The sequence below is a fragment of the Phascolarctos cinereus genome, unplaced genomic scaffold (assembly GCF_003287225.1).
Source record: "Phascolarctos cinereus isolate Bilbo 61053 unplaced genomic scaffold, phaCin_HiC Scaffold_726;HRSCAF=1367, whole genome shotgun sequence".
NCBI classification, from domain to species: domain Eukaryota; kingdom Metazoa; phylum Chordata; class Mammalia; order Diprotodontia; family Phascolarctidae; genus Phascolarctos; species Phascolarctos cinereus.
In genome coordinates this window covers 426171108-426198378 of record NW_027556098.1, presented here as the reverse complement: position 1 = coordinate 426198378, position 27271 = coordinate 426171108, and the positions used below count along the sequence as shown (strand labels likewise).

Below are 27271 nucleotides of genomic sequence, written 5' to 3'. Positions count from 1 at the left end.
ATGATCAGAATTTGTAAGTCTTTCCTGCTTTTCCGAAAAGGAAAGTTATTATTTTTATACTTTTTAAAGCCAAATATATCCGATTAAATAATTAGCAGTTTTTAAACACAACCACATTCTCTAACAGTTTAATTCATCATTTCACAGCATCCAGATCAAAAGAGAAGTGGATTTCCTAAGAATACAGTTGCATCACCCTCAAGGTATCATTTTTAAAATTAACACTCTTGGTTACCAAATGCTTTTCCATAATCACAATAAAAGAAAACTTTGAAGCATGATAATAACAAAAGCAATATTACAGATTTAAAACAAATCTCACTGTTTTGACAAGACAGATTTACACAAAAACTTGTTACCAATCAAATGACATCAGTTCAGTTGAATATATTTTCCAAATTATCTTACATAGAAAATCAATTTGCCCAGCTATGATTGTAACACTCTAGAGAGACTGCAGTCAGTTACCAAAATATTTATACCAGAACTTTTTGTGCCAGTAAAGAACAAAACAGAAACAAAACACAAAACATTAATTGTTGAATAGGTAAAGAAACTACAGTATATGAATTCAAAGGAATATTATTACAGCGTAATGGGAAACATCATGATTTCAGGGGGGAAAGCCATGACATTTGTAGGGGTTTATTCACAGTAAGTAATTTTGGATGTTTAACGAGGTCTCCTACTGGGAAATCTAAAGATGACTTGAACAAGAGATCTAACGTTGTTAATTAGAGCCATAAGTTTTATCTCCCACCAGATTTTTCCAATACATAGTCAAGTACTGTTCAAATCCAAGATAAACTATTCAACATCACAGTAACGAGTCTTTATCTTCCAATCAGAAAGGGAAAAAAGGCAGAGGTGGTAAAGTTCTATACAATTAGTTAAAACATGACCTGGAGCTGACTGAGGCTAAGATCAAGTACTTATCAGATTGAAATTGAAGAAAATAAGGAAAACCATCAGACCCTACAGATATGCCCTAAACAACATTGCTTGTGGATATGAAGTGGAAGTGATGAATAGATTTAGGGGAGTAGATCTGGTAGATTTGAAGATCTATGGACAGAGGTTCTCTGTCTTTTTTTTTTTTTGGCGAGGCAATTGGGGTTAAGTGACTTGCCCAGGGTCACACAGGTAGTAAGTGTCAATGTCAAGTGTCTGCTCTGAGACTGGATTTGAACTCAGGTCCTCCTGACTCCAGGGCCAGTGGTCTATCCATTACACCATCTAGCTGCCCCTCAGAGGTTCTTAATAATGTGCAGAAGGCAGTAACTAAATATATTCCAAAGAAAAAGAAAAGCAAGAATGCAAAATGGCTAGCTGATGAGCCCTTACAAATAACTGAGGAAAGAAGGAAAGGAAAAGGTAAAAGAGGAAGGGAGAAGATATACCCAAATGAATGCATAATTCAAGAGGATAGCAAGGAGAGACAAGAACGCTTTCTTATATAAGTAATGCAAGGAAATAGACGTAAGCAACAGAATATGAATGACAAGAAATCTTTTGTGGAAAATTTGAGCTATCAAGGGAATATTTCTCTCAAAAATGGGCATGACGACTTCTGGAGCCAAGATGGCAAGGTGAGGCACTAACTTGCCTGGGCTCTTCCAAATTCCCTTCCAAACAACCTTGCAATTATGCCTCAGGATGAATTTTGGAGCTGTGAAGCAGATTACCAGCTTAGGGCAGCTTGGTATGTGAGCAGGAAAGGTTTGTCTCAATACAATGGGAGGAGAATGCCAGTGACAGGCCATGCTCTAGCGGGCCATGGAATATTTTAGGAATATTTTAGGGGAGTCAAGAGAAACCTCAGGATTTCAGAGCAAAATTTAATCTATTTTCAGTATTGTATGCACAGTATGGGATTTGTGATGTCTCATGAGGCTGTGCTGCAGGGAGAAGCCTTCCCTCATTAGATTCATAAGTTTTATCTCCAGGAAGCTGTTTTTTTTTTTTTTTAAGGCAATTGGGGTTTGCCTAGGGTCACACAGCTAGTGTCAAGTGTTTGGTCTGAGGCTGGATTTGAACTTGGGTCCTCCTGACTTCAGGGCCAGTGCTCTATCCACTGTGCAACCTAGCTGCCCCTCCAAGAAGATTTCTCCAATGTACACACAAATATAAGCTTCATGTGAAGGCCTTCCCACAATTATTGCTTTTATAAGGCTTCTTTCCAGTGTGAATATTGTGGTGTCTAGAGACCTCCATTTTCCAGGGAAAGGCAGGTCCTCATTGAGCACATTCATCAGTCTTCTATGAATTCTTGATGTGAAGAGATGATTTCTGGCCTTCCCAACTGAGTCCAGACAGGGCTGGTTCCCAAGGTAAATTTTCTGATGTCTAACAAGCTCTATAGTCCATCTGAGGTCTTTCCACATTCATGACAGAAATGATTGCGATCTTATGTGAATTCTCTGAGGGGAAATAAGGGATGACTTTAGCCTGAATGCTTTCTCATATTGATTATATTAACAAGGTATGTCCTCTAGAATAGATTCTCTGACGTAAGACAAATGATTATTTCTCTCTGATTAATAACCAATTATTGAATTAGGACACTAAGCTTTTCTCCCCTTTCTATTTCCATATTCAGAAACCAGCCTCTGTAGGTAATTCAGGAGGTCTTTGAATGGCAGGACTGATGAGATGAAATCCTGGGCAACACTAACCCAGCTGGAAAAGTTTAGATCTTACTAAAAGGTAGAGAGATTTTAGTCTAGGGGATTTCTGGCCCATTGAGCTTTAGTCAGACAGGATTTAGGGGAAGTAGATTCCCCCTATTGTCTAGACTGCTCTATGCAAGGGTGGTAGAGGTAGAGATAAGTTTCTTTGTCCAATATTGAGCAATGAGTCATGACTGCCAGCCCCTCATTTGAATAAATCCACCTATCATTATAATACTCATTCTCATTAATTTTTAATTAACCAGAGTTTCTAGCAGATTAATACCTGTTGGTAACACCCACTTATCTAAGGGCATATAAGTATTGTGAAGCCTCCATGATTCATCTTTGGTTTACAAGAGATAGCTAAATGACCATAATTACTGAATTGACTACCCAGAAATTATGTCTCTTGTATTCTTCTTTCATCAGGTTTGTTTGATAAGGTGGGAGTGAACATAAAAAGTTTTATCACATCAAGTTTTGACCAAGTATGGATTCTCTCATGTTGAGCAAGAATCAAGCTCTGTGAGAAAGCCTTTTCACATTAATTACATTCATAAGGTTTCTCTCCAGTGTGGATTCTATGATGTGCAGCAAGACTGGTACTTTGTGCGAAAACCTTTACACACTGATCACATTCATATGGTTTCTCTCCACTGTGGATTCTCTGATGTGCAGCAAGGTGGGAGTTTCGTTTAAAAGCCTTCCCACATTGATTACATTCACAAGGTTTTTCTCCAGTGTGGATTCTTTGATGTAGGGCAAGTTTGGAATTCTCTCTGAAAGCCTTTCCACATTGATCACATTCATAAGGTTTCCTGTCACTATGAATTCTCTGACATATAATGAAGGATGAGTGTTCACTAAAAGCTTTACCACATTCATGACACTCATGTGGTTTCTCTCTAGTATGAATTTTTTGATGGTAAATAAGGGATAACTGTTGACTCAAGTTTTTCCCACAATGATGACAATCATACGGTTTTTCTCCTGTGTGCACTCTATGAAATGCAGCACAGATTTGTCTCCCAGTAAAGTCCTGGGGCCCATCCCTCATGAAACTTTCCTTGTGAGTTTCTTTCACAGAAATGCTTAGCTTTACAGTACTCTCATTTCAGAGCTAATCTCTCCTTCTGCAAGAAAAAATAAAACAATAAAATACATATAGAGACACATGTACACACATACATAATTATAATCCCTTTCCTCCACTGTGAGAAAATAAACTAGCTGAGCTGCATCCTACTTTCCCAGACTAAGGGAAAAGTCTCCAGAATTAAATGGATAGAATCAATTAATGCCATTAGCTCACATCTGCAGGATAACTTGACTTACAAAGAGCTTCACACTCACTCACATGGGATCCTCACAAACGCAGGCAGGCCTAGCATTCTTATTACATTCTCAACTCAGGACATGAGCTCAGAATGGCTGAGTGACCTGCCCCACATCCGTGTAGCTGAGACTAGAACTGCAACCCTGCAAGTGGGCATGCTCTGTCCATGGTACTAGATGGCCTTTCTCCATCGCACTTAATATTGTTTTTCCCCCCGAGGAAAAATATATTTTATTATTGCACGTTGACTTACTCTCTCCTCTTTGGGTCTGCCTATTCCCTGAGAAACAACAATGTTGAAATTAGGCCAATGAATAACCCTACAATGAAGGTTTAAGTTCAAAGGAAAAGAAGAGTCAATCAAGGTGACAAACTTCACTGTTGTTGTGACTGCCAACTTTGAGCAACCAGCACTCTGATCACTCAGCAGTCATCAACATTGGGCCAGAGCCTCCACCAGCAACAAGATTAAGAATCACTGAAACTTCAAATGTTAGGTAGTTTTTATTAGCAACAAAATATAATTATCAATCATACAAATTGGAAAAGGACCCACACATACAAAAATATTCATAGCAGCTCTTTTTGCGGTGACAAAGAATTGGAAATTGAGGGGATGCCCATTAATTGGGGAATAGCTGAGCAAGTTGTGGTATATGATTGTAGTGGAATACTATTGAGCTATAAGGCATGAAGAACAGGCTGACTTCAGAAAAACCTGAAAAGACTTGTATGGTGTGATGTTGAGTAAAGTGAGCAGAACCAGGAGAACATTGTACACAGTAATAGCCACATTGTACAATGACTAATTTTGAGAGATTTAGCTCTTCTCAGCAATGCAAGATCTAAGACATCTCCAAAATCTCGTGATGGAAAATGCTATCCACATCCAGAGAAAGAACTATGGAGTTTGAATGCAGATGGAAGCATACTATTGGCTCTCTTTTTTTCTTGTTTTGTTTTGTTTCTTCTTTCTAGTGGTTCCTCTATTGGTTCTAATTCTTCTTTACAACATGACTAATGTGAAAATGTGTTTAATAGGAATATACATGTAGAGCCTATATCAGATTGCACACCGTCTTGGAGAGGTGGGAAGGGAGGGGGAGAAAATTTTAAACTCAAAAGCTTATGGTAGGTACAGTTAGGTGGCGCAGTGGATAGAGCACTGGCCCTGGAGTCAGGAGGACCTGAGTTCAAATCCGACCTCAGACACATAGCACGCACTAGCTGTGTGACCCTGGGCAAGTCACTTAACCCCAATGGTCCTTGTAAGGGACAAGGTATCATGCTCCCACAATTTAAGATAATCTCTGACATCCTACAACAGCAGCAAAGAAGTTACATTGTTTTAATAAGCTTGCAAAACCTTGAAAGGGCAAGCCAATGAGAAGGGCTTAATCTTTTAATAAACACCAAAGTTCTAGAGGGCAGAACCGGTTTTTTACTAGCCCTAAGTAGGACAAAGGGCACAGGCTTTTCGATGATGAGGGATGGGGGGGCATGTCGAGGGAACAGGAAATAGGTGGACTTGGAAGATTGTAACCTGGAAAGGAATGGACCGATCTGGGCCTGGAATCTTGCTTCTACAATTGGCCCAATCCCTTCCAAGTGATTTTGCCCGGTTCTCCCAAAATCCATAAAATAAATGATTCTTTACTCGCTCCCAGCTTAGTTTCATTTTTAACTAGAAGGCTTTATTTCTCTAAGGCCTTATTTCTAATACCTTCACAAAAAACAAAAAAGAAAAAAAAGCAGCTTATACAAGTGATTGTTGAAAACTAAAAATAAATAAAATTAGAAATGGGGAAAAAAAAAAGGAAATGGCAAACCATTCCAGTCAGTATCTTCGCCAGGAAAACCCCAGATGGGATCATGAAGAGTCAGAAACACCTGAAATGACTGAACAACCACATGACCCCCTATTTCATTCACTCCAGCAGCTTTTCCAATTATTTTTATTCCCCCCAACCCTCCCTTATTGCTTGCTCCCACTGTCCACCTCCCCATTCAACTTCTCAACAGAGAAATTTGCCTCATATTTCACTGAAAAAACAATGGATATTTATTAAAAGCTATTTTATCCTCCTCATCACCCACAAATCAAGTACACTTTTTTTCCCTTCATGAAATGGTCATCATTCTGCTAGCTAAAGCAATCTTCTTTCCGTGTGTGAATCATTCCATCCCAGCATGTTATCTTCCTCAATATGCAGCCTCTCTAGCATCCCCTTTTTTCAGTACTTTTCAGTTGCTCCTGCACTAATGACTCCTTCTCTAGTGCCACAAGTAAATTTCTTTCTAATCCTCAAAACATGGTTGTAGAGGGCCGGCTTTGGGGAGTTGGAGGGCTTAGGCCAGCCCGGGTCTTACCTGCAGCTTGTACTAAGCCTGACAGCTGTGAAACTCAGGATGTCGGCTCACCACCCCCCTGTTCCGCTCTTGAGAACAGGATGCAGGGAGGGAGGAAACGGATGGGGTACAGGATGGGACGCAGGAAAGAATGTAACAGACAAGGTACACGGAAGTAAGGAAATCACCTAATTAGGTTTGTGCTTTTCATGAATAATAATGTTACTGTTGCTTGATCCAGTACTCTATAAGCCTGAGCCCTCAGGTCAATAAACAGAGTTTGTTCTTCGCTGCCCTCACCTGGCCCGTGATTCTTTCTCTCTTCACACTCTGCCGGCATCAGACCACAGCCGGGGACGCAGGCGCTCCCGGCACATGGTGACTTGATCCACTCAACCCAAGAGATATTTTCTAATATCTTTCTTCCATTTCATGGCTAAACAACTGGAGATGACCATTTACAACTGGTGTCTCCAAATTCTTTCCTGTTTTCTCTGAAATTCTCTGCAGTCCAGCTCCCAATGTCATTGTTCAATGGAAAGTCCTTTCTCCAAAATAAGTAAAAACCCCAAAGTTGCTAAATCCACTGGTCATTTCTTCATCCTCATCCTTCCTGACTTCCTTCCACAGTCAATCAAACCCCTCCCTCTCTCTATGGGTTTCAGTGACACTCCTCTCCTGGTTCTCCTACTGTATCCAAACTAAACTCATTCTTTTTCCCTCAGCCCTCCCATCTTCCTACATGCAGAGTAAAGGAAGGGGCTGGAGTAGAATCTGTTATGCTTCAGCTGAAGTAAAAAAAGGAGGGGTAACAATGATAATCTTAGACAAAGCAAATGCAAAAACAGATCTAACCAGAAGAGATAAGGAAAGAAACTATATCTTGCTAAAAGGTACCAAAAACTATTAAGCAATATCAATACTGAACATATATGCATGTGAGAGTCAGGTAAGGGTTAAGTTTCCACAAAGATAGAATAGTGCTGGAAGGGAATTGTGAGAATCAGGCAAGGGATAGGTTTTCCTAAGGGACAAGGTATCAGGCTCCCACAATTGAAGATAACCTCTGACAGACATCTTGCAACATTAGCAAAGAATTTGGTGATAACAAGTTACATTGTTTTAACAAGCTTGCAAACCTTGCAAAAACAGGAAAACGGGAAAGGGCAAGCCAATGAAAAGGGCCTAGTCTTTTGAAATAAGACTCCAAAGTAGAATTAGAAAGAAATAAGGTATGTGTAATTTTAAAGGGACTTTAATCAATGTCCATCAGAGGTATAAGTGGGTGGAGGGGAAGGCAAGAAAGAAAAGCAGAACCTTTTCCCCTCAGATCAAAAAGAGAGGCAGATTGAGCAGCACCTAATCTTTCCTGCCTCACAAAAAGGAGTAAAGGTTTTTTTGTGTGTGTACTGGAACACAACCAAAAGCTAATTTAACTCATTCTGGTAATATTTTGAATGAAATGTGATGCTCTTAATTTAATGCTTAAGTCAGACCTTAATTAGATGTGACCAGTATATAATGCCAATGGTAAAGAGATTGCCAAAGGAAAGATCTTCCTTAGCTCTGTTGGATTCCAGGCATGAGCTATATCTGATAACCAATCATGTAGTCACTGGGTGTTAAAAGCAGGGCTTAGGATTAATCAGGTGGGGAATTTTCCTTTTCAGAAAGAAAATAGCACAATTAGGAAATAGTCAGGAAGATCCTACCTGGGCTGTGTCCAAGGTCATCCTCAAAACTCTTCCCAGGCACAGACATCCACTTTTATCAGTTCTCAGCCTGTAGCACATGTCATTCTACTACTGGCTTCATGACAACTCAGACAATTATCCCAGTAACCAAAGCTCAAAATAATAGTAAATTGCTGTCCCATAAAGTTACATATCCTAGAAAATAAAAATTTAATCTCACTTTGGTAACAGTGAGATTGATCACAGAAAAATACTACTGGTCTCATAATTCCTTTAAACAATGGGAACATATTAAGGTGAGTCTTCAGAAGTTTGTATAAACTTCTGCACATGTTTGAATTCCAGATTAAAAACAATATTAGATTTCCCATTAAGTTAACATAAAAGAGCTCATAAGTTACTACTCACCAACATAACTACCTGTACTGTAATCACATTCCTTAAATAAAACAAAGAGGTTACTAACTTTAACTTCACAAGTTGATGGATTTATGTCCTTGTTCACAAGCTTGTTTATTCTTCTCTAATTATACTCACTTTGGAAGAATGAGACACTTCAGGATTTGAATCTTACACATATAAGTTCAAACACTAATGAGTGGGATAGGGACCACTTACCCAAATAAAAACTCAAAGGTTTCTCCAGGTAGAAAACAGAAGTTTTATTCTAGCAAGTCTCACCTAAGAGTTGGGCATCACCTACCCAGGGCGGACTGGAGTAGTGAGGCCAGATACAACAGCAAGCAACCAGTTATATACCCCTAGACAAACCACTCCAAGAAACCCCCCTCCCCACTTGTTTAACTCAATCTCTTTATCCTCATTGGTTGAAGCAAGAGACCTTACAATCTATATTCAGAACCCAAGAGATAACTTTTATCCAAACCAAGCTTGGAAGCTAGAAGATTGCCTTATTTGGTAAGGATAAGGCTGGGGTGGTGGTTACAAAACAAGGGAGGGGGTGGGCAACAGGTGTATGACCCTATTACATGATTTACAGGAAAATGAAACTTAGGCCCAGCTAATGCTAAAGCCTTAACTAAATTTTTGGAGCATAGCTTCTATTTCATATGAGAAACTTTCACTTGTCCCACAAACTAATTTAACTCTTGCTTAGGCCATGAAATGACTACAGATTCAGATTAAAACAGCAAGATCTCTTCTGCTTTACAGCCTCATTACAATAATTTATCAATAAATTATCTTGCAAATGAAAATTTAGTAGGCCTTCAAAAAAAAATCAAGACTTTTTTAAAAATGTATTTCCCTTCCTTAAAAATAGTTTAAAATTTATCCTGATGTTAAGAAGAATAATCACTAAACGTTTATGAAGAACATTACTTGGAAACTTTTAAAATGATAGAGATCTCTCTTTTCCACCTTAAAGTAAAAATAAACCTTTAAAATTGGAATTCATTAAAACTAAGTTGGTGTAAGGTGTCCCAAAGTAAAATAAATTCCCAAAGTACTATAACAAACTAAATTCCTAGTTATTACAGAATTCCTAGATATCACAAAGTTCCTTAGTCAAAAAGGTGTTCATAATGGAGAAGAAATTCAGTTTTTATAATGCATGAAGAACATTCCTGTGAGAGATGGCCTAAAGTACAGTTTCCTCAGGCCTAAGCCCTGAGTTGAGTTTCACCTTTCTCAAAAATCCATGTCAGCACAGGCCATTCCTGGTCACTCCCACTTCCTGAAGCATGCATACATCTAGTTCCCAAATATGGGTATGTTTGCTTCTACTGGGTACCAGTTGCCACATTTAGATTGTACGCCTTGAGTACCCAGCCAGTGGGGGAAAGAGGTAAGAGAGTGGGAGGGGGCATGCGTTAGGGCTATAAAACTTTGCTTCTTACAGCTAGCTGCCCCACTCCCTGGCTGCCCCTACTTGAGCAGCCACAAGGGCTGTGCCTTTTCTCGTGAGAAAGAATAAAGACCCTTTCTGATCTCTGATTCAGACTCTGAACTCTTGATTTCAGTGGTCAACTGTCCCACACATTCCCAGTTAAATTAGCCTTATCACAATAACAAATATTATCAAGCCTTTCTTTCCTTTGTCTTTAAATATATCACTGCAAATTAGGAAAAAAACTATTATATTCTGGAATCTCACATAGATAGTGAATGTGGTAGTCCATAAATCTCCAGTTAACATATCCTCAGGATTCTCATTTACTCAGGAATTCTACAACACAGGAAACTTTTACACAGACTTGATAAGAATTTTAGGTGAAACTTCCTCTTACATACAGACAAAACTTGGAAGTTTATTCTAACTCATTTATTCTCCCTGATTTTTTTTTTTGGTCTAACATCTCTAGATTATAAGAGAAATTGCTTTTTCAGCAACATAGCTGATATAATTTGTTTACCAGATTACACCATATAAAAAATTCAGAAATATAACCATACCATAAGCAATTATTATGTATTTAAAACTTGAAACAGAACTGTGTGGGAGGCTCATAATAGTGCAGGCCCCTCAGGGTTAAGTTTGATTTTGTCAAAAAGTCTACTGGGAGATGCTGATAAAACCTCAAAAACAAAATCCCACTGTCGTAGGCACATCCTGCTCCGCGTGAAACACACGTGTGCCTTCCTGGAACTAGCCCCCAATAAAATAGATTGCTAAGAGCAATAAGATTGTAAGCCCTGTGGTCAGGGATAGGTGGGGTTTGTGAAACTGTGGTTTTTTGCTTTAAAAACTGTATGAGGGGAAAAGCCAGTGCTCTCCCTTTTTGCTTGCCTGCCTTGCTGCATCGAGGAACTTTGATGCCTTCCTTCCTCGAGGAAGTTAATAAATCATCTCCTTGCTGGATTAATAGGCTCTGAGAAATCTTTATTTTGAGGAGGGGGTATACCACACAGAACCAATTAATTACCTCCTCATAACCAAATATACCTCATTAAATATTAACAGTTTTCAAATTCTCATTTTTATCACATTCTTTTAAAAGACCAATCCATATGCACCATTTCTATTTCACAATGGTCTCTCAAATTTTACAATCTAAGAGTCTTAGAAATACAATACAATTTAGAAACATAGTAATAACACAAACAACAAACTTCAGATGACATTAGTTGCATTTCCAGACATACCACATATACAGATTATTGATCTTATGACTTTTGGTATTTAAAAAACACTTCAAAGTTATCAGGTATGGAACAATTACATTAAATTAGAGAGAGAGAATAATAATGTTGCCTAACATATGCCAGTCATTGTTTTAAGTACTTTACAATCATTACATCATTTTGATCCTGTAACAACAAACATTATTATTTTTCCCTTTACAAATCAGTAAACAGGACAAGTAAAGATAAAATAACTTGCCATGAATTCCAAAACTGAAACAGAGAAGTATGGGGCTTACCAAGAGTAGAAGTTGGCTTCTCACCTCATAATGCTACTGCCAGGCCTTCCAGGGGCTGGGTTGGCTGATGCCAGGGCGTTGCCAGTGGTGATAATTCTTGGTGGCAGGGCTTAGGGAATCTCATCATAGGTCTGACCTGTCTACCTCTCCCCTTCCCACAAGTTGCAGAATTTACTGAGGCTGGTGCCGTTTGTAGCTGCTGGGGCAGGGTGGGGCAGAATGAATTGAACATGGATGTTACTCCCAGGCTTTGCTTTAGAGGGGTGGGCTGCAAGGTACCAAGGGGCACAGGGCCCGTTATGGCCACTGCTAGTCTGTGATAGCTACCCTTCCCCTTTTACTAGATAGGGAAGGCTGATCTAAATTTTCCCTATAATTCTCCAGCATTCTCTTCTCTTTTACAATCCCCATACATCAGAGATACTTATCTCTGATGAAAGAGTGGGGAATGCTGAGGAATCAGGATGGGGAGGAGGTGTTTTAGTAGAGGGCAAGCTCCTGGAATTACCCCTAGTCTCAGAAGTTTTCTCCAACAATCCCAAAATGATCAACTTCCCAACTTTTTAATGAATAAGCTCGAAATCTCCAGAATCTGCTAAGATGTCTTTAGCTGTAGCTAATTTTTCACTCTGGGTCTAGGCTGGCCAGGCCTGGACCCACAAGGAAAGGAATTTTACAAATTTGTCATTTTCCTAGTTGCAGCCCTTAGATAAGTCTCTGGCTGCCTGCATTTGAAATCTTACAAGGTACAGATACAGAGACACACACCGAGAGACAAATTGACAGGACAAATACAATACAAATACAGTGACATAGTGCAAACTTAAAGACAGAGAGAGGGAGTTAGAGGCTTGTTAGAAAACCACCCCCCATCACAAAATTGGCTATTTATTATTATTCTGAGGAAGGCAGTTTGGGGAATTTGCAAGGATCTAAGACCAGGTAGTGTAACTGGATCTTTTGAGCCTTCTTCTGCGTGCCCCTGAGGCTGCAGATTTAAAGGGGCAAGTCCCTAGGACCATAGCCTTTAAGGGAAAAGGGGAGGGGGGGAAGAGATTATTCTGAGCCCGGAAGAGTGCTGAAGCGGCTTTGCTAGCCTTAAGGGAAGAGGCTTCTGCTTTTCCTTCTCCCGCAGCCATCTCAGCAACCCAATGATAAAAACATTCCCACTTCTGGCTAGACGTTTTGTTGGCCTTTAAACTTAATTTGGTTTTAAGATAAAGTAACTTTGAGTGGTCAAAAGAACCCCATTACAGACAACATAATGTGGAGCTTTCTTTAGTTAACTGACATCAGCGATAGCAGTACTTGTGATCACTACATTGGCAATGGCTTGGCATATAAGAGGCAGCAGTCTTGTTAGCCGGAGTCCTCGACCCCAGATCTAGCGTAAAGGGAATTTTCTTTCAGACTTCAACCAAACTAGTGGGAGGTCCATGGAAGCTGGGAATAGGGGAAACTTACCCAACCCCGTCAAGGTTAGGATACCAGGAAAAAACGGATCCTGGGGCGCCTGAGTCACTAAGCATTGTAGGAGTGGGCTGGTGTTTTCTCCCATTACTTCAGTTCCATCTGACCTCACGGTACCATTACTGTCGACCTGAAAGTTGGTTAAAAAGACAACAAGCTAGGTGATAAGTAAATTCATACTGTTTTATTCCCTTAAGGTAGCAGCATGTTAACATGTTACATGGAGGCAGAGCTTTAACTCTGACTCCATCAAGCAAATTTTGGAGGACATTTAAACCCTGACTCAGGATGTTTGTGTTACTGAGTTTATGATCTCCATTTGTCTCACCAGAGCACGAGAAAGGAATAAAACAAGTTAGGCGAATATCAGATCCAGGATGTTTGTGTCTCCTTTACCACCAAGGTGAGAGAAATTCCCCTTATTCAAGGTAGTGTCTGGGTTAAAGGTGCCTTAGTGGTCATAAACAGAAGAATGCTCTTGGTCAGCTTCAGCTGTTGATACAGGAAAGGGCATTCTTAGCCGCTCAGGAAAAAAGATTAATTCAGTTTTGGGGCCTTTACTGGGGCTCAATTGATCTTAAATGATAATCATCACTTAAGCCTGTTTGCCTCAGACCCTCCTTTGTAAAATGAGCTGGGGAAGGAAATGGCGAACCACTCCAGTACTTCTGCCAAGAAAAAACCCCAAAGTGTGTCACAAAGAGTCAGACATGACTGAAACAACTCAAAAACTACAACAGCTATTCCCCAATAGATAAATGGTCAAAGGATATGAACAAAGAATTCTCAAAAGAAGAAAGTATTCCCAACCATGTGAAAAAATGCTCCGAACCACTAGTAAGAGAGATGTAAACCAAAACAACACTGAGGCTCATTTCATACTCTGCAAAATTGACAAAATGGCAGCAGTCAATGTTGGAGGGGTTTGGGAAGATGGGCACACTGATACAACTTTGGGGGAGCTAGGAAATGGTAGAAGATCATGAAGATCTGAGTTCAACACTAACAAGCTATGTGACCCTGGTTGGTCTGTTTGCCTCAGTTTCCTGAACTGTGAAATAAAGATAATAAGAACATCTACATATAGGTTGTTGTGAAGACGGTCATGGGTGGATTTTTGGGAGAAAGTAAGTCACTCCATTGTGTCTTTGCTTTGAGCCTGATGCCTCTGAAGAAAACTAAGTGTCTCCTTCAATATCTCCCTTTCCCCCACTGGAAAAGAAAACTCTTTGAATAATTCCCCCAAATCAGCCCTTTCCCTATATTCTCTCTAACAAGGGAACAAATACTATATACCATAACAAATGCAAATTAATAGCCAAAACAGGTACTGTTTCCTTTGGCGTGCTCCAAACAGCTCTGCTAAGGGCCTTTGAATGTGACCCAGAAGCCAACTTAACCTGTTTTCTGGAGTTGCCATATTTTCCAGAAACACTGGGCCACAGTATGCAAGAGGCCAGAACACCCCCCAGCCCCAGCTCATAGTATTTGGTCCTTTCAATCCTTATTGCCCTCTCAGTGTGCCCTTGAGGGTCAAACCAGCTACAAGACAAGACTAGTCAGGGTGCACCAGAGAGATAAACTGTTTGTGCAGCTGGGACCCTGGAGGTTAGGCAGGGCATCCTGTCTTCAAGGTCTGGCAGGGAGAGCTTGGCCAAAGAACCAAAGGTGAGGGGGAGCAGTTCTATGGATGTGTGGGGGAGGGGGCTAGGCATGCATAAAGGGAGCAAAGACAAGACCCCTGCAGAAGAGAGAGGAGTGAGTGGAGTGGTTGTCCTTGTGACACAGGGATCAAGAGGGAAAACTTCAAAACTGAACAGGGGAGGGCAGCAACTGGGATCGGGGGAGGGTAGTATGTAGTGCTTGTGATGCCAAAGTGCTGAGAATCAGTTCAAAACACAGAAGGACAGAGCAGGGCAGTGTTGTTGCTACTGTTTTCAATTCCTTGCCTATTTTTGTAAAGAAACAATCTATAGGTAGGGGATGGCCAGCCTCATAGACAATCCTCTTTGTCTCTGGAAATGGCCTCTTTGGAGATGTGGGCAAAATCTGAGGGCAGAGTGCATCACCTGGGCTGAGGGTCTGCAGCTCCCAGGGGCCATTCCCTCTGGCTCCAGGCTCCCTGCTGGGTCAGGCCTTGATCCTCTGCACACTGAACTGGGGAGGGAGAAGGATCCCAGGGCAGGAGGCTGGCCTGCAGGGATTTACAGGGGTGAGGCATTGCCCTCAAGGCAGAGAGTACAACCTGCAGGAGGGGTCAGGCTTCGAACTGAGATGATTCCACTTCGTCCTACTCCTTCTCTTCTGTCCCTTTCCCTCCTCTATTCTCCTTTAGAGACACAGTAGGCAGAAGGAGCTTGGGATCCCAGATGGAATGAGATCAGCAGAGCCTCAATGGCTCCTGAATCAATGCTCTCCCTACAACTGGTCCTCTGCCCTCCCTGCCTCCCCTCTCCCCAACTAACACCCACACGTTATCTAGAAAACAGACTGACTGCTTGACCAGGGAGGAGGGAAGTTTAGGAAGGTCGGGGATGGGGACAGCTCTGGGATGGAGCCACCAGGAATGACCAGGGGAATCCTGAGGCTGGGAGAGAAATACAGTCTGGGATCCAGGGGATGTCAGGGGGCCTGAGGGCTCTGAAGGAAGAGGGGGCAGGGAAGCAGGTGGCCTGGGGAAGGGAGCACAGGTAGAGTCTGGAAGGGAGACATTCTAATCCAGCTCATGGCTGGGAGGCCAGGGACACAGGAGTGACAGAAGGGCTCCAGGTGGACACTGACCCTGGGAAAGCAGGATAGCTGTGTGCTGAAGTCTAACCAGGAGCTGGGGAGGATTCCTGGGACCCCCTGGTAGAGCCTGGGATCTGATAGGGAAGCAGCCCAGGAGATGGGGTTCCAGGGAAGGGGGGCCAGGCAGGAGCTTTGATTCCTCAGGGTGGGTCCTCAGGGCAGGTAGAACTTTCATTCTTTCTTTTTTTTTTTTTAAGGCAATTGGGATTAAGTGATTTGCCCAGGGTCACACAGCTAGTAAGTGTCAAGTATTTGGTCAGAGGCCAAATCTGAACTCAGATCCTCCTGACTTCAGGGCCAGCACTCTATCCACTGTGCCACCTAGTTGCCCTCAGGCAGAACTTACCATCCTTACAGGGGCTTGGTTGGAAGGGAGAACAACTCAATCTCTAACCAAAAGCTGGAGGCAGGAAGACAGGATTCCTGGGTCCCTGTGGGTAAGGTTTGAATTTTGGGAAAGGGAAACCCAATCTTAAATCTAAAGAGAGGGACTCTGAACATTTGGGAAGTGTTTGGGAGTCTGCAAAAGAGAGCAGCTCAAAGCTTGTCTAGTAGCCAGGCCTGGGTGGGAGGATTGCTTCAGGTAGACTTGAAGGGCACTCACCAAGTGGTCAGAGGAGAAGGATGAGATCCCATGGCCTGAACAGGCAGCAGATCTGTGAGGCTCAGACCTAGGAGGGACCTGCACCCACAGAGCTGGTGTGTGGAAGGCAGAGATCTCAGGTCCAAGAGAAGGCAGCAGTGATCTCAGCTGTGAGGGAGGAAGGCAAGGAGATCCCAATTCCAAAGGTAGAAGGTGGAGAGATCTCAGTTCCAGGGAAGGCAGAGGGATCTCATGTCCCAGCAAAGCAAAAAATAGTTCAGCTGCAAAGGAAGAAAGCAGAGAAATCTCAGCACAAGTTCCTGTTTTGAGCCAGCTCACTCTGGGAGGGTCCTCCCAGCCTCTGAGGTCCCTAGGAAGGGCCCTTTCCTCCAATCACACTCAGGGCCAGAAGCTCAGGACCCGGTCTCCATCTCTTCTCCAAGCCCAGCCCTCCATCACCTGGAATGCCTTGGCCACTGGGATGAGCCCTCTCCTGCCCTAGAACCCTCCCAGGTCTCCAAACTCCACCCTAGGGCTCTTATTCCACCTGGGCCACCACCCACCAGGTTGGTCATCTCTGAGAGCTCCTCCTCCCCTATCCCACCATCACCTCCCTCCCTCTCTCGCTTTACCTGCCCCGTCCTCCTTCTGAGCAAAAAGACTACCTGGATAAAAGTTGGGGGCAGTCTAATTGAAAGTAGTGAGTCCTATACTTTGAGGTGTTGAAGCGAATGGCCCTTAAGAAAATTGGGATTCTATATGCCAGCTGCAACTGTAAATCCAGAACTGAGTTTCTCCTAAATTGTTATGTGGGCTCATTTAAAGTCAGCTGTGTTCTCCCATTAGGATAATAGGGATGTTTGACCCTCTATAAGTAGATCAGACCTTAATGCAAAATACACTTAGAATTTGGCATTAAGGTGATATGTTTAGGAGCTGTGAGAATAAGAGTTAAGTGTGATTGGATCAGAATTACTGTGTTCTCTCTGAATACAAGCAGTCTTCAGTGTCAAATGGACAGAAGGAGGAAGTGATTTTTCTAGGGAAGATAATTGACAAATTCTCAAATGCTTTGATGCCATTTCACATTTTCTTTCATGTTTTAAATCTGTAACCCTGTTTATGTTATTATTATGCTTCTAGTTTTTCTCATCTTGGGATTTTTGGGAAACCATAGTATAAAAATGCTAATTTGAAAAAACGATTCCTAGAGGGTGATGTGATTGTATCCTTAGAAATTAACTCTTTGTTGTGAAATGATCCAACAATTTTGGAGAGCAATTTGGAACTATGCCCAAAGGGCTATAAAAATGTGCATTCCCTTTCACCCAGCAATACCACTACTAGGTCTGTATCACAAAGAGGTCATAAAAAAGAGAAAAGGATTTACATGTGCAAAAATATTTATAGTAGCTCTCTTTGTGGTGGCCAAGAATTGGAAATGGGGGGGAATGGCTGAACAAGCTGTGGTATATGATTGTGATGGAATACTATTGTTCCATAAAAAATGATGAGCAGGCAGACTTCAGAAAAACCTGGAAAGACTTGTATGGACTGATGCTGAGTAAAGTGAGAAGAACCAGGAGAGCGCTGCACACAGTAATGTAACATTGTGAGATGGCCAACTATGAAGACTTAGCTCTTGTGAGCAATGCAACGATCTAAAACAATTCCAAAAGACTTGACGAAAATGCTGTCCACATCCACAAAAAGAACTAAATGCAGATTGAAGCATGCAGCTTTTTTTTGGTTTGTTTTTACTTTCAAATGGTTTTTCCCTTTTGTTCTGATTCTCCTTTCACAACATGACTAATATAGAAATAAATGTCTAATATGATTGTACATGTGTAGACTACATCACTAGAAAAAAATTGGAACTCAAAATCTTACACAAGTGAATGTTGGAAACTATCTTACCATGTAATTGGAAAAAATAAAATATTATTAAGTTTAAAACAAGAAGCAGTGTAATTCCAAGACTGGTTGTCTGGGAACCACAAACAATATGTGAGTTCTGTAGTTGATTTGCACTGCATGTAACAAATATGTAAAGAAGAATTTGCAGCCCAAATTTTAAAACTATGCACCATTAAAAAAAACCCTAAAGTTGAAAAAAGAAAGAAAAATAACCCCTCTTTTGATTTAGATGTTGTGAAATTATGAATTAATCTGTGAGAGAGGGTGGTTACAATGTGTAAACACTGGTGAGTATTTAATTGGGCATCCTTTACTTTAACATGGCTAAGAATAAAAACTTAACTCTTTGACAAAAGTACAAAGGACCTTGTAAATTCTTTTTGTCTATAAAGTTTTTGGGGAACTTACCAAGTAAGGGACTTGGGACCTTGTCTTTGGGCAGGTAAAAAGGGGGGTGGTTCCTTAGAATTGTTTGTCTAAGGGTATATAACTCCTTATCTGCTGTCTGTAGGCTGCCTCCCTATGCCAGTCTACCCTGGGTAGGTGATGCCCAATTCTCGTGGGAGACTTGCTAAATAAAACTTGTGTTTCTACCTAGAGAAACCTCTGAATTTTTATTTAGGTAAAGGTCTTTGTCGCACACATCTGTTTCTGAGGTAACAGCTTTTAGAAAGAAGCTTGTTGCATCCTCTGGCTGAGGTAAGAGCTGAAATAAGGGCTGCTCCCAGAGCTTTTAGTAAGCTTTACATTCCATAGAGTTCAGACAGGAATAAGGAAACCAGCAGAGGGGCCAGCTGGGAGGCAGTTTCCAAATATAGCACTTACAGGGTGCTGAAAGGTAGATCTCAGAAAATTCCTGGCCTCCCCCTCTAGACTGCTCCCTCCCCTGAAGGTGTCTGGGGTCAGGGGGACCTTCATGTCCTTACTGAGCCACAGATCTGGTGTCAAAGCAGCAAACAGATCCAGGCTCTAAGCCACACAAGGTAAGGTTCAAACTACACAATCCTGTTTTCCCAGGGGTTCTAAATATGCTTCAAGGAGAAAATGTCCACAAAGGCTTCCACTGCGCTGACAGCCTCCTTCCTCCTAGAGTCAGGCCGGCTCCCAGGCTCTCCCCAGATCCAGAGGCTGTGTTTTCCACCAACGCCCCAGAAATGAGACAAGGCCAAAGTGGGGACTTTGCAGTGTCAGAAAGAGCTTGGAGCCAAAGCCTCCCCAGCGGGATCTTTCCAAGGCTCCTCTCCCCTGAGATCTGTGTGATGGGCCAAAGCCAAAGGCTGGTTCAACCCTCTCCCACAACCATTAACACGAGGGGAATTCCATCAGCTCTAAGTTATCTGACCCAGACCCATGTCTGTGCCCCAGCTGAGGCCTTCTCCTCTTCCCTCCTTTCCAGGTTTTATTGGCTCATTTTGTCTACACCAGCGGGGAGACCAACCCTCTCTCCCTCCAGGCTGGATCCTCTCTTGTGACAAAGGAAAACAACTGAGGCAGGGAGTCCAGTCCCGGCACACTGGCTGGTGGAGATGACCTTCTACCTGGGAGGCCCCTGATCTCAGGGGCAGTCCCTCCGAGGCCTGCGTGCCTCCTTCTTTCCGTGGACATTGCTGGAGTCGCTGGTTGGTGTCACACACACTGTATGTGGTTCACGAGGTTTTGCTTGTCTGTCTCTGCCTCAGGTGATAAAAGATGAAGGGGAACAGACTGGACGGAAAGGACTAGGACAGGCAAGTGCAGGGCCCCGGACTGGACAAGCTCAGGAACACAAACGGCTGGGGAGGGTCCCTTTGTGCCAGACACAGCAGAGAAAACTGGAAAGCCGTTTGGCAGAAATCAGGTTTGGACTGCCAGCCTCTGGCTCCTGTTAACACTGACTCCAGAGAGGCTGGACTGAGAAAGACGTGGGAGGGAGCAGGGGCAAGGCCACCCAGCACGGCCAGGCCAGGGGCGCCGAGGGGCCTGCCCTCTCGCAGCGGAGACCCCGGGCTGGGGGAGCGGAGGGGTCTGCCCGTAGCTGGTACCCCAGTCTCGGGGGAGCTAAGGGGTCTGCCCTCTCGCAGCGGAGACCTCAAGAAGGAGCTGAAGGGTCTGCCCTCTCGCAGTGGAGACCCCGGGCCCGGGGGCGTGGCGCCGACGCTCTCCAGCTGAGATCTGCAAGGCAGGGGGCAACTGTTCATGCAGAAACTGACAGACTTCCGGCTCACAAGGCCACGTTCAAAAACTACTCTGTCTCAATAAAGGCCAAGGGAAGAAGGGTGACTGCCCCTTCCTGTGGGAGTGTCTGGCCCCGCCCCACTGTCATCAGCGGAGGGGCCCCAGGTGCTTGGTGACTGGGATCACGTGGTCCTCCCTTCACTTCCTTCCGGCGGCTCCACCATCGCGGCCAGCTGGAATCTGTGCGCCGGAGAACGAGGGGAGGGGTTTTACTACGTGAAGCTGGCCCCACCCAGCCTCCTAGAATGCCCAGCACTGCGTCTGCGCCAGCCCGGACTCGAACTACATTTCCCAGAAGGCTGCTCGTTGCAACCGGAAGCAGCTTCCCCTCTGAACTCCGGCAAGCGTCCCCGCCCTTCGGCTTTGTTCCTGGTCCTGTGGGCTCTGCAGCCGTTTCCGGTCCTGCGCCTGAGGCGCAGGCGCAGTTCCGCCGTGGGCCGGCCTGGCTGTTGGGCTGTGGGTTGTCTGAGGTGAGCGCGGGGGTGGGGCGTGAGGGGCAGGGGGTGAGTGTGTTACTGTACGTGTGTGAGCGGGAGAGGGTCTGAGGGTGATTGTGTCAGAGAAAGTGTGAGTTGTGTGTGGGGAGTGAGTGTGCCACAGTGTGGGAGGGGCCGAGTGTGATTGTGTCAGTGTGAGTGCTTGAGTGTGCCAGTGTGGGAGAGGCTGAGTGTGAGTGTGCTTGAGTGTGTCACAGTATGGGAGGGGCTGAGTGTGATTGTGTCAGAGAGTGTGTGAGTGTCACAGTGTGGGAGGGGTGGAATGAGACTGTGGGGGGGCAAGGGGAGGAGCTGGGGGTGAGTCCAGGGCATTCCAGTTGCCCTGCCAACCCTGTGGGTCTCCCCAGACTCTGTCTCCCACAGCACCTCTTCTCCCTTGAAGCCACATGTGGCCCTCTAGGTCCTCAAGTGCAGCCCTTGGAGGGAAGCCAGACCTCACAGAACAAATCACCTTCATAAAAGGATTTTTTTCTGTAAAACTTGGGCTCAGTCCAAGGGCCTCCCCCAAGGGCCTAGAAGGCCCCCTGTGACCTCAGTTGGGGAGGTCTGGCCATCTCTGCAGGTGATTCTTGGCTTTATCCATCCTGACCTATCTGCTGACCCGAATCCCACATTTCTAGCTGCCTGATGGGTATTGCGGACTGGAAGGCCATAGGCATTTTTTGAATTACATTTTATTTTTCACTTAGATAAAAATGCCTTTTCTCCCTCCTATCACCCCCCCAACTGAGAACAAAAGAAAGACAGAACCCCTATTACAGACACATGTGGTCAAGAACAACACATTTCTGCATTGGCCATGGCCAAAAGAGAAATAGGTGCCTGTGACATGTGTGCACGTGTCCTCTACATTCTGAGTTGTCACCTCGGGGGGACGGGGGAAGGGGACATGTCTCATCACGAGTCCTCATTGGTTGTTGGCTGCTCCCAGTTCCTGCATCTGTCTTTCCCATGTTGTCGTCAGTGTACGCGTCATTCTCGGGGTTCTGCTCCCCTTCCTCTGCATCAGTTTGTGCACATCTTCCCAGCTTTCTCTGAAACCATCCCCTTCATGCTTCCTTAGGGCACAGTAGTCTTCAATCACATTTCTACCCTGGAATGTGTAGCCAGTCCCCAGTTGATGGAAATCTTCTTATCCCTATTCTTTGTCACCTCAAAAGGAGCTGTAAATATTTCTGTACATCTTGAGAGTTGGTTTTGCTTAACACGAAACCCTGCCTTAAGCAAACTTCCTCTTATTCCCTTTTCCTTTTCTCTCCCCTTTCCCTGTTGAGTGAAATGTGTTTTTATACCCAGCTCTGTGTATGTGTGTGTGCGCGCGCGTGCATTTTTCCTTCCTTTGATTAGTTCAGATGGAGTGAGGTTCAAGGGTCAGCCTTTCTCCCCTCCCTCCACTTGGATGCCCCTGTTCTGTGAGAGAATTCCTCCAACCTGCTTCACCCACCCCCTCTGGCCCAGCACATTGCTCTTCTTTTCTGTTCTGATTGATGAAGATGACCAAGGCCTAGCAGAAGCACTCCCAGCTTTCTGTCTAAATGGATGTTCTCTCTGACCCTGATGATGACGGGGATCACCTCCCATTCCATTGGAATGGAAGCCATTTATCCTGGTATGGTTCCTTGTGAGTGTTCTTTGAGTTGCCATTTTGTTTCTCCAATGTTTGAACTGGGCAGCTCTGGTCTTTTCATCAGGAAAGCTGGGGAAATCCTCCATCTCCTTAAAGGTCCATTTTGCCACTGTAGGGTCATCCTCGGAGGTGCTGGGGAAGTGATTCCAGCTCCTTTGCCTTCTGGATGATCACGGTCCAGGCCCTCTGCTCTTTAGCATGGTGTCTGGTGGATTGTGTGGGCCCGACTGAGGCTCCGTGGGCCTTGAGTTCTTTCTTTCCGGCTGTGTGCAGGGATTATTCTTTGACCTGGAAGCTCTAGATTTTAGCTACTATTTCTGGGTGTTGTTGTTTGGGGGTTTCTTTCAGGATGAGACTGGTGGGTTCTTTCTGTTTCCCCTTTGCCCCCTGGTTCCAGAGTTCTGGGCAGTTGTCTTGGAAGATTTCTTGAAATATGATGCCTAGGCTCTCCTTTTCGCCATGGCTTTCGGGTGGGCCAAGGATTCTTACATTTTTTTTCCTCCTCGATCTGTTTTCCAAGACATTTTTTGTTAGGAGGTACTTTGGATTTTCTTCTGTTTTTTTTTTCTCCAAATCTTTAAGTTTGTTTTTAATATTTCTTGTTGTCTTATGGAGTCATTGGCTTCTATTTGGTCCATTCTAATTTTCAGGCAGTTTGTTGCTTGGGTAAAGTTTTGTATTTTTTGTTCCAAGCTGTTCATTCCCTTTTCAATTCTTTTTTCCCCCCAAAGTTTTAATTTCCTTTCTCAATTTTTTCCTCTAACTTTCTCAGTTCATTTATTTAAAAAACAAAACAAAACATTTTTACAAACTTGGATCTGCACCCTGGACCTGGGTAGTGGGTAATAATGCCACCAGTCAGGTCTGTCCCTTTAGCTGCCACTGAAGTGCTTCACCAGACCCTGTCCCCAGTGGCCACAGACCTCCCTCTATGGCTCCCTGTGATTTGATTTTGGATGACCCCCTCCCCGCCAGGGTTTGATCTGGGGCGTGTTCTAGAACTGGAGGAGTGGGGGGGAGGGTCAAGGGAGTTCACTATTCTAGTCTTGCTACTCCTCCATCCTGTCTCTGCCTTCAGTCTGCAGACACGTTGTACTCAACATGGCCCAGGCGGAATTTAGTCTCTCTCCCCCATCCCTCCTCTCTTGCAGACTTCCCTTTTACTGCTGAGGGCACAGCCATCCTCCAGGTCACTGGGGCTTGCAGCCTAGGGGTCCCTCACACTTTGTCTTCAGTCTGTTGCCCCGTCCTGTAGATTGTACCCATGTAACATCCATTAAAGCTCCCCCTTCTCTCTGTCATGATCGAGGTCCCCATCACCTCGCATCTGGGTTAGTTCAGCAGCCTCCTCTGTTTGGCTTCTAAAGCCCTTCCTCGCTTGGCCCCTCCTTCTCTGGTGAGCCTTCCCACCCCTCAGGCCCTCCCTCATGCCCTCTGGCCTCCTGGCTCTTCCTGGACATCTCCTGACTGGACACTCACTGGCCATCCTCATCCTGACCTTCTGGCTTCCATGGCGTCCTTCGAATCTCAGCTAAAGCCCTCCTCCTGCCGTTCCCAGGCCTTCCTGCCAGAGTGCTTCGCTTCTGAGCTCATCCCCACTTTAACCCTGTAGAGCTTTGTGTGTCATCTTCTCCGTTAGACTGTGAGCTCCCTGTGGGCAGGGTCTGTCTTTTGCCTTTCTTTGTATCCCCAGCACTAAGCACAGGCCTGGGCACACAGGAGGTGCTTCATAAATGTTTGTTATCATGACTTAATGAATTTTCTTAGGCAAGAACTGTTTCCCTTTGTTTCTGTATCCCCCATGCTTACCATCGTGTTTGGCCCACAGTCAGCCGGCATTTATTGGACGTCAGTTATGTGTCAGATTGTGGCAAAGACAGCTGCCTTCAGCTTGCTCCCATTTTAATGGCAACGACGTGTGAGGAACTTGATGCTCTCCCCCCCCCCCAGATAGATGTGTCTGTATGTTCACACCCCCAGACGGAGGAAGGGGCTTTGGAAGGTGAGAGGTGCCTCGGTGAGGGGGAATGCTTTCTAGACAGGAAAGACAGTGGGGGCAGTCGTGGAGAAAGCATTTGGAGTGTTGTGTTCAAGGAAGCAGCTGGATGGTAGAATTCAGGGGTGGGGAATCAAGCAGAAGGTGGAAAGGGCCAGGCTGCCAAACGAAGCATCTTAAATTTAATAGTAATAGAAGTAAAGGCAAGCAGCTGTGGTTTATTGAGTTTGGAGGGGGATGGGAAAATCGCCTTAGCTTCTAAGTGGAGGACGATGGCAGGAAGACCACTTAGGAGGCTATTGAAGCAGTCAGGGAGTGAGGAGGGCTTCCACGTGGCTGCTGATGGAGAGAATGGTAAGCATCTCCGGGGAAAGATGCTGAGTGAGATGCCAGAGGGACATCTGGTTGGGGATGTCCAGAAGAGTAGAGACAGGGCCGCACCTCAAGACCTGGAATTCAGCAATGTAGAGATGATAACCAGGAGCTGATGAGGTCACCATCTGAGGTTAGGCTCCGGCTGAAGAGCCAGCAAGGGGTGGCCAGACAGGGCAGACAAGAACCAGAGAGCCATGGCCCGAAACGGGTGGCCAGAAAGAAAAGCGGATCCAGCAGAGGGCCATCGGCGGCCTGTCCTCATGCCAATAGGCATGAAGAACACCATCAGATCTGGCATTGAACAAGTCCTTAGGTTGCCTTCGGAGAAGGCTGAGGACAGAAGCCGGCTGGCAAAGGCAGGGAGAGGTGAAGGAAGAGGAAAGGAAGCGGAGGCAGGCAAACAAGGCTGAGAGGGGCCACGTGAGGCTGGAGGGTGGCGGGCTCAGGCGCCCTGGCCGTGGGTGTAGGCCCCAGGGAAGGAAGCAGCCAGGGAGATTAGAGAGAAGATGGGGTGGGGTGGGGGGGCTGCTCTCTGCTCTTCTTCAGGGGCCGGCGTGGGGGAAGAGGAGAGCGTTCCGCAGGCCAGGCCTGTGGGGCTGTGGTGGGCAGAAGGGGGCTCTGCAGCTCGGGGCATGGCACGGCACGGGATGGGATGGAGAAGGCCTCAGTTCAGGCCGGTTGTAGCCTGCAGTGTGTGGCCTCTGCTGAATTCTTGCCGAATCGGTGGTTTGGTCCTCAGAGCAGCCCTGGGAGGGAGGTGCTGTCAGTAGCCCCATTTTACAGCAGTGGCTTGACCAGGGTCACACAGCTAGTGAGTGGCTGTGGGTCTTCCGAGCTGCAGGCCTAGCAGTCTATCCCCTGAGCCACTTTGCTAGCTGCCTTTAAGCAGGGAAGGGGGCCTCCTACATGGAGACAGGTGTGTCTGAAGGGGGAGGAGATTGGGACTGGGAGGTGTCTTTGAGTGAGGACAGAGGGAGAGCTCTGTGGTGCTGAGAGGGGGCTTCCTTGACTTGAGGGGTGTGCTGGTGTGCTGTGTGGGCTTGGGGACCGGGGCTGTCTCTGTGCCATGGGGCAAGGCTCTTTGTGTGGCTTACTGAGCCTGGCCCCAGGCCCCAGGCCAGGGGAGGGAGTGAGGGGGGGGCTCAGCAGGTTTGGGGAAATGGGGGCATGGATGGGATGGGGAGATAGGGCTGTCTGTGGGATAGATTATTAAGGCCGCACCTCTCAGGCCTGGCCCCAGGATTTGGCTTGGGTAGTCAGGAAACCCAAGAGAGGTCCTGCCGGCAAGGAGCTCCTGGTCTGATGGAGACCCAGTCTGCAGAGGACCTGGAACAGATAAGCCATCCGTGGGATAAAAAGGGGGCTAACTCAGGGAAGGAAGGTCCAGGGGTGGGTCTGGGAATAGTAAGGTGATGGTCACATCAGTGGTTCTTCAGACCCAGATCTGGATGCTGGGCATTTGTCGGAGTGGGGAGATGGATGTGTTTAGTGAGGGGTTCTTGGGGCCCAGAGGCTGTGTGTATGTGTGTGTGGTGTGGGGCGGGGCACTGGCCACAGTCTTTGGGTATCTGTATGCAGGGGGTAGGTGAGGAGCTTAGGCCTGGGGCGGCTGCAGCTTGGGGGTGCTCTATGGATGTGATTGGGTCTGAATTTGGGGGAGGGGCTTCTCTGCAGGGCTGGGCAGGGCTGAGGTTGATGTATGTGTTTTTGTTTATGGGTTTGAGGGACTGGCTCTGTGTGTGTGTGTGTGTGTGTGTGTGTGTGTAAGTGCTCCTGAGTGACGCGGTGAGTGGGGGCTTCTGTAGCGCTAATACATGCTTCTGTAGAGCAGGGGTCTGTGTATTAGGGGATGGGGCAGTGGCCTTGTCTGAGGATGATATATGTTCATTTGTGTCTGGGTTTGGGGGAGGGGCTCTTCTGAGCTGGGGATAAGGGAGTTGTCTCTGCAGGGATGGGGGAGGAAGGAGGGGACAGGGTCTGCTGTGGGTAAGTTCTAGGGGGTGGGAAAGGATCGTTGCTGGGCTAGGGGGGCCTCCTGGACTGGAGCCCTGAGGTGGGGGAGGGGACAGTCCAGGTGAACTTTGAGGGCTGTTGGGGGGAAGGGAAGGCTCTGAGGGGCTGGCCAGAGGGATTTGTGAGCCTGGGAGGGAACGGGCTGGTGTCTCCCCGGGACTTGTGTATCCTCCTGGGGCCGAGGTTTGGGGTGAAGGGGAAGATCAGCAGTCCTGGACTGAGCTCTGTGGAGCCCAGGGAAGGTGCTTAATGTGGCCAAGGGTCCACAAAGGATGCAGGGCCTGGAGGAGGGGGCTCCCCAGAATCATGACAGGGCATTCTGTGGATGAGTGCAGCATGCAGGGTGGGAATGGGT

At 45.4% G+C, this 27271-nt stretch overlaps 1 protein-coding gene and 1 long non-coding RNA gene across 2 annotated transcripts in view; one reads left to right on the top strand and one right to left on the bottom strand.

The window, feature by feature from the left end:
* Positions 1 to 8698: 8698 nt before the first annotated feature.
* On the bottom strand, positions 8699 to 16552 carry LOC110197798 (uncharacterized). The gene is made up of 2 exons (XR_002321570.2): positions 16299 to 16552; positions 8699 to 13034 (listed from the first exon to the last, which is right to left on the bottom strand). It is a non-coding gene; the product is annotated as an uncharacterized LOC110197798 (long non-coding RNA).
* A 4018-nt stretch (positions 16553 to 20570) lies between these two features.
* The window catches only part of LOC110197756 (uncharacterized), a 37286-nt gene continuing 30585 nt past the window's right edge, over positions 20571 to 27271 (top strand). Inside the window, exon 1 of the mRNA XM_020971805.2 lies at positions 20571 to 20878. The gene's annotated coding sequence lies outside the window, so the exon portion shown is untranslated. The remainder of the gene's footprint in view (positions 20879 to 27271) is intronic.